Source organism: Theobroma cacao, chromosome 7, assembly GCF_053813885.1.
Source record: "Theobroma cacao isolate CCN51 chromosome 7, ASM5381388v1, whole genome shotgun sequence".
Classification (NCBI taxonomy): domain Eukaryota; kingdom Viridiplantae; phylum Streptophyta; class Magnoliopsida; order Malvales; family Malvaceae; genus Theobroma; species Theobroma cacao.
Genome location: NC_142645.1, coordinates 5,752,524 through 5,768,424, shown reverse-complemented (window position 1 = coordinate 5,768,424; position 15,901 = coordinate 5,752,524). Strand labels below are relative to the sequence as shown.

The window sequence follows — 15,901 nt, the reverse complement described above, 5'->3', positions numbered from 1 at the left end:
GTTACTGCTGACCCTTCTTTATGATGGGCGGTAAGTGTTTTCATTTGGTTGTCATTTGGATTTTCACTTGTATTTTGTTGTGTTTTAGTTTCCATTTAAGCTGAAGAAAAATAACTTGGTCTTTTTTGGGTTTGATGTCACAATTAATTGAATTGGTAGACAATTGTTGTTTTACATGGAAGAGTTGGTCATGGTGCTTTGTAAAGAAAACACAAATTAACAAGGTTTATAGGTTTTTGTGTTGGCTGATTGTCAAAATGCTGTTGTCTTTATGATAAAAAAATAGGGATGTGAACGTTAAATAGACACAAAAGAGGCAGTGGTGAGGGCCTATCATTGAAAACAGTTGGATTAAAATAGGAATCCTGTTGCAGGCGTGTCCATGTTGATATCAGATATTTGATAGCATTACTTTCTTAAGTTTTATTAATTTGTTACTATGTTGTTCTAAAACATGGTTTTTCCTCCTCCAAACTCCTTTATTCTTAATTCAAATTTCCTTGGTTATTCGTTTCAGCAGTTTATAAATAAACTTGAAAAAAACAAAAAACTAGTTTTGTTGAATAAGTACTTCCACTGGTAATTTATTGGCAGAGTACAGAAGAAAATATGACTTCTTGTTATGTTATAGTGCATTTTTTTTTTCTCTGTAGTCATGCAATTGGGGAAGTTTTCTTATGCTGCTTGTTTGTTAATTCATTCTTTTCTCCTTGGTAGGGTTGTGTAGAGACTTGATCTTTCCAAGTCTATGGCTTCAGTACTTATTACCTTGTTAGACTTTTCATGGTAATGCAGGTGCTTTTTTTTCAGTATTTTCCAGCCATTGACTAGTTATGTTGGGAATTTTGCTGAAATTCATTTAGGAGACTACAGCTATTGGAAATTCATTGTTCCTTTTGGGTAGTCAACTGGGAGATAGTTTGCTTGTGCAATTCAGTGGTGGATCAGGAGCATCAGCCTTGCCATCTGGTTTTAAGGAAGAGGTGCGTATTATCATCAACTTCTATTCAGTATTTTGTATGCTAAGATTTAATTATTTTAACATATTGTTGATGTTTGGACTGTGTGGCATTCCAATGCTAGTATCAGTATCTGCTCTTTACATTCGACTTTTTAGGTACTTTAAGTTGATTGATAATCTCAAAGTGAAGTTCTGTTTTCTCACATCCCAAGAAAATTATCACATTCTTTCAACAAATTACACAGTTCATTTAAACTTTGTTCTTCACTAAATGTTTTTACTCGTGAGAATACTATAAAGATTTTTTTTCTGGTTTTTCATTCTTCTAGGTTGGAGATATTGAAGGTGATGTCCCTCTGGAATAGTGATTGCGAAGGTCATCTTCTGATGCTTTGCAAGATATGGTTGGCGGTGAAGAGCTTTCTTTGTATGGTTCGGCCCCGAATAACACTGAGTCAGCACAGGTGGTGTACCATTCTATAAGTAATGCAGGGCCTTTCGGTGATTGCTTTAAGCTTTATCTTATTGAGAAAATTTTTTAAAAATAAGAGGAGGGAAATCAAACTCTCCTGGGGACTAGAACAATCAAATAACTAAATCTATCTAACAATTGAGCATCTAAATTAGTATTAAAGAGCTTAGGCTAAAGGCTTAAAGATTCTATCTTTGCAGTCAAAGTAAAAAACTAGACAATTGCTTCATTCCTGTGGATTTAGCTGCTGTTCTCATGATTTCTCATTTTGACAGTTCATTTGTTAAAATTGTAGTTGTTCTGAAGTTTGTTTGTGTAATAGGTTCGAGAAATTAGTTATTGGGTTCATGATGTTTCACTTATTATAATTTAGACTGCAGTTACCATCAAGAGATAAATGCTATTTTTGTTATTTATTACACTTGTTCAACATATCATATGCTGCATGGTTTATCGTAATTATGGTTATTACTTTTTAGTCTTTCACCCTACTAATGTTTCCCTCCCTCTATGTGTGCAGAAGACTTTCTTGTTTGCAGTGAGAGACTTATTAACTAATGTTGGCCCTTTGAAGGACTTCTCATATGGCTTGAGGATTCATGCTGATGCGAGTGCAACTGGAATTGCCAAACAAAGCAATTATGAGCTGGTTAGTTTGTGAGTTAGAATGCTTTTTCTTCAGTCGTCAGTGATTAATGAATATGGAAGTGGTTCATGGAAAATGAAACAGAAAATTGGTGTTATTGCAATTGACTGGATGTGGCTACTATCGAGCTTAGACATTGCCTTCAAGTTCTCTTTATTTGTATATAGTGCATTTTTATAGCATTTATTTCTTTTTCTTCTTAGGGATTTTTTACCCCAAATGATTTGTGGGTTTATTGTGCCTGAAGTCAAGTCTTGGCTAATCTTTCAGGTGTGCTGTTCTGGCCTTGGAAAGAACGGTGCCCTCTGTGTTCTATGACAGTCAATTTGTCCAGAAATGATTACCGAGGTCTGCCCATACTCCAGCTCTGACTGAATTTTTCCTGATTAAGATTTTAATTGTTGATATCATTTATGTAAATATTTTTCTAGTTGCCATTGTTAATCTAACTAATCATTTTCAGCGGTACACATATCACATCTTAGTGCTGGAAAACCTCATCTGTGCAACTCTGTGCTTGCATCATTGCATGCACAATTTTGTCATCTGCAGGTTGAACCAACTGGTTCTAAAGGAATTCGGACTGTCTGCCACAAGAGAACATGCAGTCACAGTGCTGATTTGCCACCAGCACTGTACCAATTTTGTCATGATGGGCTATACCTGTTGCAGAATGACACCATTCAAAAGCTTCTGTAGATCAGGGTTGATATCTTTATTTTATGAAACATGATTTGTTTGATCCTGAGAGGGAGAAAAAATGTTTGTTTAGTCACTGTACCTGTCAAATTTGATGGAGTAGAATCTTGTATCTTAGAGCGAGAGTTCACTCTAATGTAACAGGACTCATGACAGATTAATTAAATTATTTAAGCCTAAAATCTTTATCGAGATATATAGTAGTATTAGCATAAATAAATATTACACTCATACATTCATAAATATGTTTCATGAAAAGTGCACCGGTGACTAAAATCTTTATCGAGATATATAGTAGTATTACCATTTGAAGAAAAAGTTTTAATTAGATGATGTCAATATTTCAACTATCTTTATTTTATTTTTATAAATTTTTACCTTCATTCTCATAAATTTACATTAAGATTTTTAAAAAATTATTTTTCACTATAACTATTTTATCTTTATTATTGTATATTTAAAAATTAACATTTGTACGTGACTAGATATTATTTGCTTGAGCATACAAATATAAATAATTAATTTTCACTAAAAGTATGTTTATTTTGTCTAAATTGATTTGTTACGGTAACTCTTAAACAATTCATGTCAATATTTTAATAATATTTATTTTATTTTTGTATTTTTTGTGTTCATTCCATAAATTTACGTTAAGAATTTTGAAAGACTATTTAAATTTCACTATAACTATTTTTATCCTTATTATTATGCATTCACAAATTAATTTTATTTTTTCAGTTGTTATTTTTATTTTATTTTTTTCTTAGAAAATGTGTTAATCGATTATAATATTGGCTTTTTTCATCTATGACTGCAATTTCATCCTATAAATCACAGTAAGGTCAAGACCTTATTGTAAAATTTACCTTTTTCATGTGAAAATCAAAATGTGCTTCAGCTGAAAAGTTTGGTCGGTTCAATTTGTGTTGATGATACGTGACATCTATTACACTAATGCACTTGAAATAATGAAGAGTAAAAAACTCCATTGCCTTGGACAATCTTTTGTATTAATTATCATTTAACCAATGATTATAGATTAACTGGTTATGTAAATAATGAAAATGGAGTACATAATTTAATATAGATTGTAATGCACCTATAAGTTTAAGGAAGTTTTTTTTTTTTTTTTTGGAATTGGAGAAAGCGGATTCTAACCTTACTCTCTAAGTAGGGAGATCATATATCAACTAATGAGATGTACAAATTATGTTGATCTTATATGTTAATATATCGATTATTTTTTCTTTATTCATCTTTTTCGTTTTGAGATATACAAAAAGGAAATATTTTTTTTAGATACTTAATTCTTTTTTCATTCTTTTGTATTTTAAACTTATTTTTTATGATTTTTTGTATTAAAAAATATTAAATGTTTATATTAAAAAAATTCAAATTTTAATATACAATATATTAAGATTAATTATTTTAATTTTCATGAAAAGAAAAAAGAAAAAAAATTCAGACAAAAAATAGTAATTTCTAAATGTAATATTAATGACTTTAATACATTTTTTTAATGTTTTTATTATTTTACATATGAATAGGAATGCCTACTAACAAGTAAAAGTACGTTGTCAACACCTAATTAACAGAGGCTTTCTTCAGAAATTATTGCCTTGCCTAATTAATTTATTGATTATTTGTCCAGGTTGATACATGTGATAATAATTTATTGATTAAATTAATATTTTATTACGTTTCAAAAAAATATATATATCTTATCTGTGAAACTTTTGACTTATCCATGTATTCATATGATATTAAATTTATCTAGTTAATATTGATACATCAAATAGGACAAGTAATTAAAACAAAAATTATATATTGAGAAAAAGATTGCAAAAGATGAAGTAATTTGTTATGGATTGGCAGCTTAAGCTTTAAATTCTCGTGCAGTATATATTTGGCGACAGGCATCAAGCTTAAGTATGGTGAATCTGAATCACCGCATCTTTCTTATCCAATCTCATATTCTCATGAGCAACTAATAAATCTCGTGCAGTATATACGTGATTATCTCTGGTTTTATGCAGAGGATTTTTTTTTCTTTTTAATTGTTTTGCTTTTGATTATGGTGTAGATTATAGAATAATACTGTGTTTACTTATGTTATTGCACTTTTCACACATAGCTCACGATTGTGAATGTCTTTTAAGGGCTGGGGATTTCATACCAAATGGGTTAATAAGCTCAAAATTTTATTTTTTTTCTTTACATTGGAACTGCATAATTTGATTTTCTTAAGTAAAATTAGTAAAATAAATTTATTTTCCTCTACTTCATAAACTTGATATGTCTCTGCATCCATTCTTCAATGAATCAATACCACAATTTGGTGCAGGGACAAGCTTTAATATGGACTTGATTGGACCAATCATTGAGGTTATTAAGTTCATTGGTCAATCAGCTAGAAAGCGTCTAAGATACCACAGAATATTCAGTGAATATGTGGAAGATTTCAAACAAGCTCAAGCAGATTTGAATAACCGCAATGGGGATATTCATCAACACTTGCAAGACGAGCATCGTTTTGGGAAAAAGCCAAAGTTGGAAGTTGAAAGTTGGTTCAACAAAGTAGAGGAGAAACTTGGTTATGCTCAACATGTTGCGGATAAAGTCAGGGAAGGGAAATACCTCTTTCGTTCTTGCTTAGGGAAGCTTGTTGATGAAACCACTCAAGCAATGAAAAAAGTATATGATGAAGGTCAGTTCTCCGAGGACTTGGTGGTTAACGACTCCTCTACCATAGCTGTTGAACTACCAACACCAGAAATAACAGGTGAAACTAATGTAATAGAGGAGATTTATAAGTATTTGATGGGGGATGAAGTTAGAATGATTGGAGTGTGTGGGATGGGAGGAATCGGTAAAACAACCATAATGAAGAATGTTCATAATAGGTTGTTGAAAGAAACTAAGTTTAGCAAGTTGGTTTGGGCAACTGTATCCCAAGACCTTGATGTTCAAAGGCTACAAAACAACATCGCATCCCAATTGAAGGACAAGTTGTCAGAGGATGATGATACTACTATACGTGCAACAACGTTATCCGAAATGTTGAGGAAACAAGGGAGCTATGTGTTAATATTAGATGATGTATGGAGCAGCTTCTCTCTTGAGGACGTTGGAATCCTTAAGCCAACTGCAGATAATGGATGCAAGTTAGTGTTGACAACACGCTGCGAAGAGGTTGTTCGATCAATGGGTTGTAAGAAAGTCCTAGTGCCCTGTCTTTCCATGGATGAGGCGATGAAATTATTTCTAAGCAAAGTCGGACAAGACATGTTGCCTAATCCAACTTTAGAGTTGATTATGAAACTTGTTGTCCGCGAATGTGATGGTCTCCCTCTAGCAATTGTCACAGTAGCTGGTTGTATGAGGGAATGTCTGATGCTCTTGAGTGGGAAAATGCTTTAAATGAATTGAGAGGTTCCATAAGATACTTTCAGGATATAAAAGATAAGGTGTTTGGATGTTTAAAATTCAGTTATGATCGTCTGCAACAAAAAGACCAAGATTGTTTTCTATATTGTGCATTATTTCTTGAAGATTATGAAATCAAAAAAGAGGAGATAGTTGAATATTGGATGGAAGAAGGACTTATAGATGAAATGGGAACCACAAAAGCAATGCACTGTAGCGGTCATTATATTTTACGGAAGCTTGAAGAAAATTGTTTGTTAGAAAGGATTAGGGAAGGTACATACATAAAGATGCATGATGTTGTTAGAGATATGGCATTGGATATCACAAGAGAAAGCTTTTTGGTAAGAGCTGGCAAGCAATTGAAAAAGCTACCTTATAAGGAAGAATGGGGAGAAGATCTCGAGAAGGTTTCTTTGATAAGAAATTTCATACCAAAAATTCCTCAAAATATGCAGTATCCAAAATGTCAAAAGCTTACAACTTTGTTACTCTCAAACAATTCCTTGAAAGAAATTTCAAAATCTTTTTTTGAATGCATACCTAATTTTAAGATTCTTGATCTTTCTTGGAATCTTATTCGGAAGTTACCTAATTCTATCTCCAATTTAAAGAAGCTCACAACATTGTTGCTTTGTGATTGCATGGCATTAGAGAATGTGCCGTCTCTATCTAAGCTTCGAGCTTTGAAGAAATTGAATCTTATAGGTACACTGATCAAGAAAATCCCTCAAGGTTTGGAAATGTTGATAAATCTTAGATATCTCAATCTTTATCGTACAAGGTTAGAAGTGATCCCCGATTGAATATTGTCAAAATTGTACGATCTTCAACACTTGATCATATGCCCAGCAACATCAAGAGCAGAAGAGATGAAGACAGTGAACAAGTTGGAGGTTTTAGAAGTTTGCTTCAATGACATGCATGACCTGAGCATGTATGCTAGTCAAAGAAAAAGGCCTAACGATTACAATATTTTGGTGGGGCTCAACTTGATGGAAATTGGTTTCGATAGTGTTGAAATTAGTAAGTCTGTTACGATTAACTGTTTCAATGTGAAAATTAAAAATTCAATTATACTTCCATCTGATATTCAAGGACTACGTCTAAGAGGCTGTGAATGCAACGGATCAAGTTTTAGCGATATTATTGGATCAGAAGGTGTAACTGATTTGAAGAAATGTACAGTTGATAGTTGCAATGGGTTGGAGTCCATATTTTCCTCACGATGTGCATCACTCCAGACGATTGAGATTCTTTTACTAGAATATTTGTGGAATTTGAAACTCATTGTTGGAGAGTCAATGCCACCAGAGCCTGGCACATTTTCCAATCTCCAAAGCATTTATATAATAGGGTGTGCAAAATTAAAGAATTTGTTTTCAGCAAAGTGGGTTCATTCTATATGTGTGCAGGAGTATGTGTAGTATAAATATCCAATTTCTGCCACAATGTGAGAAGCATAAATGGTATTCCTTCCTTGAAACATGCAATATTCTGTCTCCACTTTTCAAATTGATTTTGCTGTTCTGTAATACATGAATTTTTATTTGTTCAACTTAGAGTTAAGAGTTGTAACATAGAGTTCTTTTCTTCTTGTTTTTGCATATTTGAGATTCTTTTATCTTGTTTAAATTGTTTCCTATTTCATGAAAAAGAAAATACCATATTTTAGCTAGAATTAAGAGTTAAAGATGTGATCCTTTTTTCTTGGTTGCATTGTCCTGTTCTAAGGTTTTTTTTTTTTTTTTAAACTTTTTTAAGTCTTGCCTGGTTGTGCACTACATGGAAGAGATTACTGTTATGTATTGTGACAAAATACCATCAAATTTACTCTTCCCAAACTAATGAAATTGGCATTAGCTAATATATCAGAATTGAAGAGCACTTTCAGTAAAAATGGAGTAATGGTTTGTGATTCTCTCCAACACATTCATATAGGTTTGTCAAAGCTAAAGTGGATTCCTTTGTATCATCCCCTACTCGAGCTTGACAAGAGAAAACCATCACTTCCTACTCTCCAGGAAATCTAGACAACAATCACATTGAGTTAGACTCTCTACCTCTTTCAATCCTAATCCACAAAAGTAAGTGTGCGCACTCACCACTCATGCACACATGGCAAATCCTTTTTCTTTTCATTTCAGTGGTCAAGGGTTCTAATTTACATATATACTTTTTCAAGGTGCACAAACGTGGAGCTGTTAAGAGATCAATAGATGTAACCCCGTTATTCAGGTTATGATGAGCTCAAACATGATACGGCTCGTTGGTTTGGCATAAAGGGGCCGCTGGAACACCAAGGGAGAATAGGCTGGAAACTAGTCTTTGTGGAACATGAGAATGATGTTCTGCTAGTAGGAGCAGACTCTTTTATTCCTTTTCTCTTCTAGAGCTCTTCCTATCTCTTGTTTTTGTTGTTTGCCCCAGTGAACAAAATCTGAGCCATTTATATGTATATGTGTATATATATATAGTAAACATTCAGGATTTGCTTGATCCTGTGATTTTCAATTTATTTAGTCCATTTCTCGACAGTTTTAACGTCTGGTCCATTTCAGGGAGTTTGTGTGCTGTGTCTGATGCATCAGAGATCCTCTCCCCTCAGGAATTCCAGGCCCAGCAGATGAGTTTGGATGGACATTTTGGGAGCTTTGTCTTTCCTAATCAAGCCTGTAGCAGCTCTGACATTGGGGATGCATGAACTGGTCTAGCAACAAGCAAATGATTCTTAGTTGTTGGTGTTCATAGCTTTCCATACGACTTATTATTTGGTTGTTTCTTTTTCCTTCAGTAACTTACCAGTTTGAGGAAGGAACAAAGGTCAAAAGGTGATCCTTTGCAGCATGACAGTTGCTCGCTTACAATTTTGGCCGAACTTGATGCTATAAAAGAAGAGATGCATCATAGAAGCAGCCTCCCTCTACTCCAAAAGTTTAGAAGAGACAGTTCGGCTTATTTAAGAACATATCCAATTTGATGTATGCTTTAAACTCGTTAACAACTATGTATAATCACCAAGAATGTGAAGCAATGATCCAGTTGATGTATACTGCCCTAGTTCCTAAAATGTCTTGGTTTAATTTGGTAAAGAAAGTCACTAAGTCAAGGAAAATAACAATAAGCCGATCTCCTTGCAAAATCCTATATAATTACAAGAGAATGAATTAATTAAAGTGGGCAAGTGAATGCAAGTCATGACAATACTGGTCACTTCCCTTAAAGCTGCTTTAAACTAAAGAAAATATAAATCAAATAAAAGATGAAAGAGTGAAAGTGAATGCTGGAAGAGATTTGAAGTTAGATGGTGTAAAGAAATGGAGGAAATAATAGCATTAGAGAAAGGACCAGTGCAGATAACCCATATAATGTAAGGTATGTTCAAAAAAGGGATGAATTATAAAAGCATTGAAACCTAATCAAGCCAAGAGAAAATTATGAAGACAAAGACACACACTATTCTGTTTTTCATTGAACATATATATGCAGTAGTTATAGAACTGAGAGAGAGAAAATACAAAACAAAAGACCAATACATAACTAAGCAATTAAAACCACCAATAACCGTTTAGTTGTAGCCAGGGCCGGCCCTTGGGTGAAGCCACCCAAGCAAAGGCTTTAGGCCCCCAATTTGGAGAAGCCTCGCTCTTAAGAAAGATTTATAATTTTATAATAATTATAATATAATTAATTATATTAAAAATATATAAAAATAATTAATAATTAATAAAATTATTATTTTTTATTTTTTTTAATTATGTGTCTAATAAATCTCAATTTTCTATTACTTTCTTATTTCTAAAATGCTATTAATTCTCAACTATATTATCTTATTTTCAATAAACTAACAGTCATATGTATTTAATCATCTTCAACAGTTATTTTTTTCTCACTTATTTCTCTTATTTTCAATTAACGCATTTAATGATTTTCAACAGCTATTTTTTTCCTATATATAAAACTAATTATTTTTTTTCAATGTATAATATCTACTTTTGAAATCTTCCTTTCTCATTTGCTCTTTCTTCCTTTAATTTCAATTTTTTTCTAAAGAATACACAAGAAGTCTGTTCTTTTATTACCTTCATAAAGTTGTGAGCCTCATTTGCGGTTTGCAATAAGCATTCAACAATTAAGTACTATTGTTCTAATCTTTACAGATTTTTTTACTTTATTTAGAGTTTATATTATATTGTTATATTATTTTTATTTTATGTGATAGTTGATTTATTTGAATTAAAAATTTTGATTGTTGATTTTATATTAGCCATTTAAAAAATATAAGATAATTCTAATAGTTAAATATTTTTGTACCTCATGTCAAATCGAAAATATAAATATGGTTATTCAAAGCTTAAAGAAAAAGAAAAATTGAAAGTTTAATACAATTTAGAACTTGATTATAAAACTTTAATTAAAAATTTTGTATCTCAAAAAGTTAGAAGAATAAAATTTTAATAATTTCTTTTAATTTCAATAAAAAAAAACCTCATTTAAATATTTCACTTTAGGCCTTTGAAATTATTGGACCGCCCTTGGCTGTAGCATGATATTAGTGGTTGACATCCTAACAAGCAAAACTCAACATGGTAAATCCATGTTGCTAAATTGACATAATGCTGAAGACAAAAAACTGAAAATAACCAACACATAAACTGCTACTTTAAACTAGTCACATGCTGTTGCTCGTGACCTCATCTCCACCCATTCAAACCATCATCAAGTCACCCTCCATTGAAGCTGAGATATATTCTAGTTTTAACAAGGTAAAAGAAAACATCAAAATTGATTTGAAATGGATAAATAATTAAACTATAGTATCAATTTTAATTATTTTATATACACGTAAAATCATATACATTGTCATTTTAAAAATTACATATTTTATATATAATTTCTCAAAAATTTTACTATTTACTTTTGTATTTAAATACTATTCATGTTTAAAATAAATAAATAATAAAAATATGGAAAGTCCTTTCTTTTTAAAAAGTAACAATTCCTTTTTCTATTTTCCTCTTGATTTTTTTATCATAGAAAACAAATCATGACTTGGGTCCAGTTCATAACGCTTGTGTTTTGTATCCAAAAGGAAAAGCAAAAGAGTTTTGACCCTTACATAATGACAGGTGAGGACATTCAGATGGGTGTCTTCAACTTTGCTATGGCTAGATTTTTTGTGGCAGTGTTGCTTCAAAACTGTCTGTATTAAAATAAAAAAAGAAAGAAAATTATTTGCCGACATTACAATAAAATAACCCAATAAAGCTAACAATCTAATAGTCAAGAAAATACTAAACAATGACTCGAGTAAAATCAACTGGCAATCATAGTGTCTAAAGAAAGTTGGAATCAGCCAAAACCATTGCATTATTTCTCTGCTATTTCCTTAACAGTTTCATTGACTCCCCCTCCTACCTTTTAATTTCTTCGTTTTCCCATCACTTTTGCAGAGAGTGGAAAGATTACCAAGGAACTTTTTTTTTTTTTGAAAAGCGGGTATTATTATGCCGCTTTAGCCCACGGATGCCATTAGAAGTCTGTAAATTGGCATACTGTTCCTCAACAGTTTCATTGACTCCCCATGGCATACTGTAAATTGGCTTGGGCAATGAGGAGACTGTACAGTTGACAAAAGGTAGCTGCTGAGGGAGACCTTGGCAGCTTACACATGATCAGAACCTAAGCTAAACAAGAAGCTCTCGTTGCCAAAGACAAAATTGGCACAAGAATACAAAAATAAATCTATAACGTACTTAAAAGGAAGCCTCAAAGGGGCTTCCTCCTTTAACCATGTGGAGGGCATAGGAAAAAAAAGAAAAAAGGAAAGAAAAAGAGAGGTAGAAAGAGAAAGAAAAAAACAGATAAAAAGAGACCCGTATGCAACGAACGGGCCATAGTCTAATGACCTTAAAGCAAAACATCCTACCTATGAAGACAACATCATAAATCAACATCAAGTAGGAGCCATAACAAGATTTCTCCAAGAACAGACCAGCGAAGACAAAAACAAGTCGTCTCTTATGTAAGAAAATTAATTCTGGATTGCAACTTTTCACGTCTCGAGTAAATATTCCATCATCGGTATAACTCAAAATATATTTTGTATTATGTATACTTCATTATATCTTAAAATAATAAATATTTTATATTTTATTTATTTCTTTTAGATATAAATATTTTATGTTCTATTTTAAGCTAACAATTTCCTATATTGTTATCTTACTAATTTAAAGTGTTACTTAGATTAAAAATATTGAGACTTAAAAACTAAAGCTCTCCCATCATACTGGTGAAGTTTTAATTAAACCTCTTACTTAAAAAAATTGAATCGAGATTGTGATTTCTCACGTCACGAGCAAATATTCCATCATCGATATAACCCAAATAATACATTTTATTTTTTTATTTTATCATATTACTTTTATATATATGTCTTTTTTCTTAAAAGTTTTTCTTTTTCTAATACATTAATCTAATAATATAATGAATATTATATATATGTATACATATATTTTATTTTCATTCCTATATTATTTGCTAATTGACACATAGACTACCGAACAAATCACCGTAAGCCTTCACCACCATGCCTAGCTTTTTCTTCCTTTTCCTATTTTTTGATTTCTTTTCTTTTTTTCTTTATCTAAACGGCACGTTGTGGTGCCTTCAACCTAACCCTTACTATAAAATCTTCATTTTCTTCTCTCTCTCCTCATTTCTCTCCCTCACTATCTCTCTAAAGTGTGGCTAGTGGCCATCGTCGTCATCGCTGCTTGCCGGCAAGAGAACTTTCTTAAAATCTTGCCAAAAACTCCCTTCTTTCTCCTTCACCCTGTCACACCCAAAACCCAAAGTTTTGGGACCTAACAAACATCACATACTCATGAGATGAATCCCATAAGCATGTAAAGCAACAATATCTTACTAAACTAAATGTAATAACTTCAAAATCTCTTCAAATTTTTACTCTTTACAAAACCTCAAATCCCCAAATAATATAATGTATATATAATCCTCCAAAAGATACAAATTTCTCATCTAGCTATCATCTCTTTACAAACTAAAATCTGAATACTTACATCAAAATTTATAAATGTCAAAAGATATGTACTAATCTTGCTAATCAAAGCTCTCATCGAACAAGTCTAATCCCCACACATGAATATGTGTTGAAATATGTAAAAATGATAAGAATTACAGGAATGAGTACAACTACTCAGCAAGTAACTGACATCCCTTTAGCCGAGTCAAGCATGTTCAAAATAGTTAGGCCAAAATTACTAATACATGTATAGGTATTAAAACAAAATTTTGGGTAATCTCATTCAAAACATATATTTCAGAATTTCATTTTTGAATTACAAAAGCAAACATATTTTCATTTTAAATAAGATAGCTAAAACAATTTTAAACCTTTCAAATAACAAAACAAACCATAATTTTCCATCGATTTCAGCTTTTTATTGGTCTCCTGTAACATACTATAGCCATACTTAACCCCTACGGCATAAGTCATAATCATAACAGAAATCATAATTAATCCCAATGGCATGGGTTATAATCATATCGAAACCACAATTAATCCTAGTGGCATGGGTCATAAGTATATCAGAAGCAATCATTGGTTGCACTGAACAGATATCACAAATACCACTATTTTATAACCAGTGATGTGGTTGAGAGATCGATCTTTAATCACATAATACATGTCGACATGGCCAACGTTTAGCCCTCATTGGCAGGATTATAACATAGCCATACTAGGAGACAAAACAAAATATTTTTTTTTGATTACCCAAATTCATAAAACGGTAATATTCACTTTCACAAAACACATATTGTACACATCAAAAGCATATTTATTTCAAACTAAGTATTTATGTATGTAATCATAAAGATAATCATCCATGCATATGTTAGACAAAAATCATATTTATATTTCAAAATCAAAAATCGTATTTTGCAAAATTCACATTCTAAAATCTAACATACGAAAGTCATATATATATATATATATATTTTGCATGCTCAACCCTATTTTTTTTACATATCATAAGACAAAACATATTATACATAATATAAGAAATTCAATTTCACATTGAGGCTAATTTATAGGGTATGAAAACACCGAAGGTATATCAATCACTTACCTAATTTTGTCAATTTCACTTTCAAGTAGCAAATCAAAAAATCCTCCTAGTTGCCTAATATTTCAAGAAATATGTAAATAAATATCAGGACTGAATTTGCAGCTGAATTTGACAAGTGACTTTTCATTGACCATCCTAAGCACTTAAGGTGTATAGCAACCTCTATTGCAATTTAATAACATTTTCAATTAATAAGGTAATATTTTTTTCAGTTAATAAAAATCAAATAAAATTGATATTTATACTTAAATCTTCAAATTAGTAAAGATTTTAATTTTTGATAGAAAGATAACACTAATTTCATTCATAAAAATCATATTTATAATTTTTCATTAATTTTTGATATTTTAATAAATAAATTTATAAAATATAAGGATATATACTTTCAGATATAAAAATATAGTAGAAATCGAATATCCAATATTTATGAAGTTTACAACAGAATGTATCACATATTAATTAAAATCAAATTTTTTAAAAAAATTAAAAAGGAATTTTCTATTTTTTAAAATTTTTAGAATCTAGATAGTCATTTGGCCTACTTTGAGCTCTTATAACTCTTAACCCGAATTATTTTCAGTGATAAAATCAACATCAATTTGAATTATTCATATCATAATACAACATCAAAATTTGTTTCGATTAAAAAGAACACAAAATTCTTAAGTTTTGAAAGTTAAAAATCTAGAAATTGTCATAGAAATACTCAGATTTCTGAATTTTCAGTATCAACGAGCCTATTTTGAAACTTTAATTCTCTTAACACAGGAAGCCCTTAATCGAGCCATTGATGACAAATTAAACATCTCATTTCATACTACAAAAGGCCTTAAACAAATAACCAAAAATGTTACCTAAATATGAAGTTCTGATGACCCAAAATTTGAGTTGTGAAAACTGTTGAAAATCAAGTTTCTAGTCAGCTTCAAAAATTTGTATTTTCCTAACCACAAAGCCAAACGAGATGCCACAAAAACCATTGGAAAGATCTTTTCAAGACCTTTCAATTGGTACCCATCATGCGATCAGAAAGTCACTAGAACAGTATTGGATTTGAAAAGAAGTTAAAGAAACATAAACTAAAATTAAAGCCTAATCATACCTTGCTTTCTTGAAAAGATTTTTTTTTCTTTTTCTGCCTTTTTCTTCTCTAGGATTAGTTTCTCTCAAATGATTTTTTTTCTCTGTATTTTTTTCCTTTAAACGTACTAAACTAACCTTAACTTTCTCGTATGTGATAAAATAAATTGACCTTACCTCTTTTCCTTTAAATGTGTAAACTGCTTTTGTTTAAACATGCCTTACTGATTTTTTTTTAAACTAATGTAGATAAAATTAACAGATTTTTTTTAAACGTGATAACATATGAGTAATTGTGTTTTTTTTTTTAACATGACAATATAATCTGACTCAAATTAAAATAAAACCACTCTATTTGGAAAAAGCTCCTTGTTTTTTTTTCCTTGGGAAAAGTAAGATATTGGTGAAGGAAAACAAAACAAGACTTCTTGGTTTAATTATTCTGTAATTAGTCAGCAAGACTG

The 15,901-nt window shown here is 31.1% G+C and overlaps 1 long non-coding RNA gene and 1 pseudogene across 1 annotated transcript; both read left to right on the top strand.

The window, feature by feature from the left end:
* The first annotated feature begins 862 nt into the window (after nucleotides 1–862).
* LOC108662974 (uncharacterized) lies at nucleotides 863–2,073 on the top strand. Its single transcript, XR_001928878.2, has 3 exons — nucleotides 863–983; nucleotides 1,291–1,425; nucleotides 1,954–2,073. It is a non-coding gene; the product is annotated as an uncharacterized LOC108662974 (long non-coding RNA).
* Nucleotides 2,074–5,136: 3,063 nt separating this feature from the next.
* On the top strand, nucleotides 5,137–7,631 carry LOC148761544 (putative disease resistance protein At1g61300; annotated as a pseudogene).
* The last annotated feature ends 8,270 nt before the right edge of the window (nucleotides 7,632–15,901 follow it).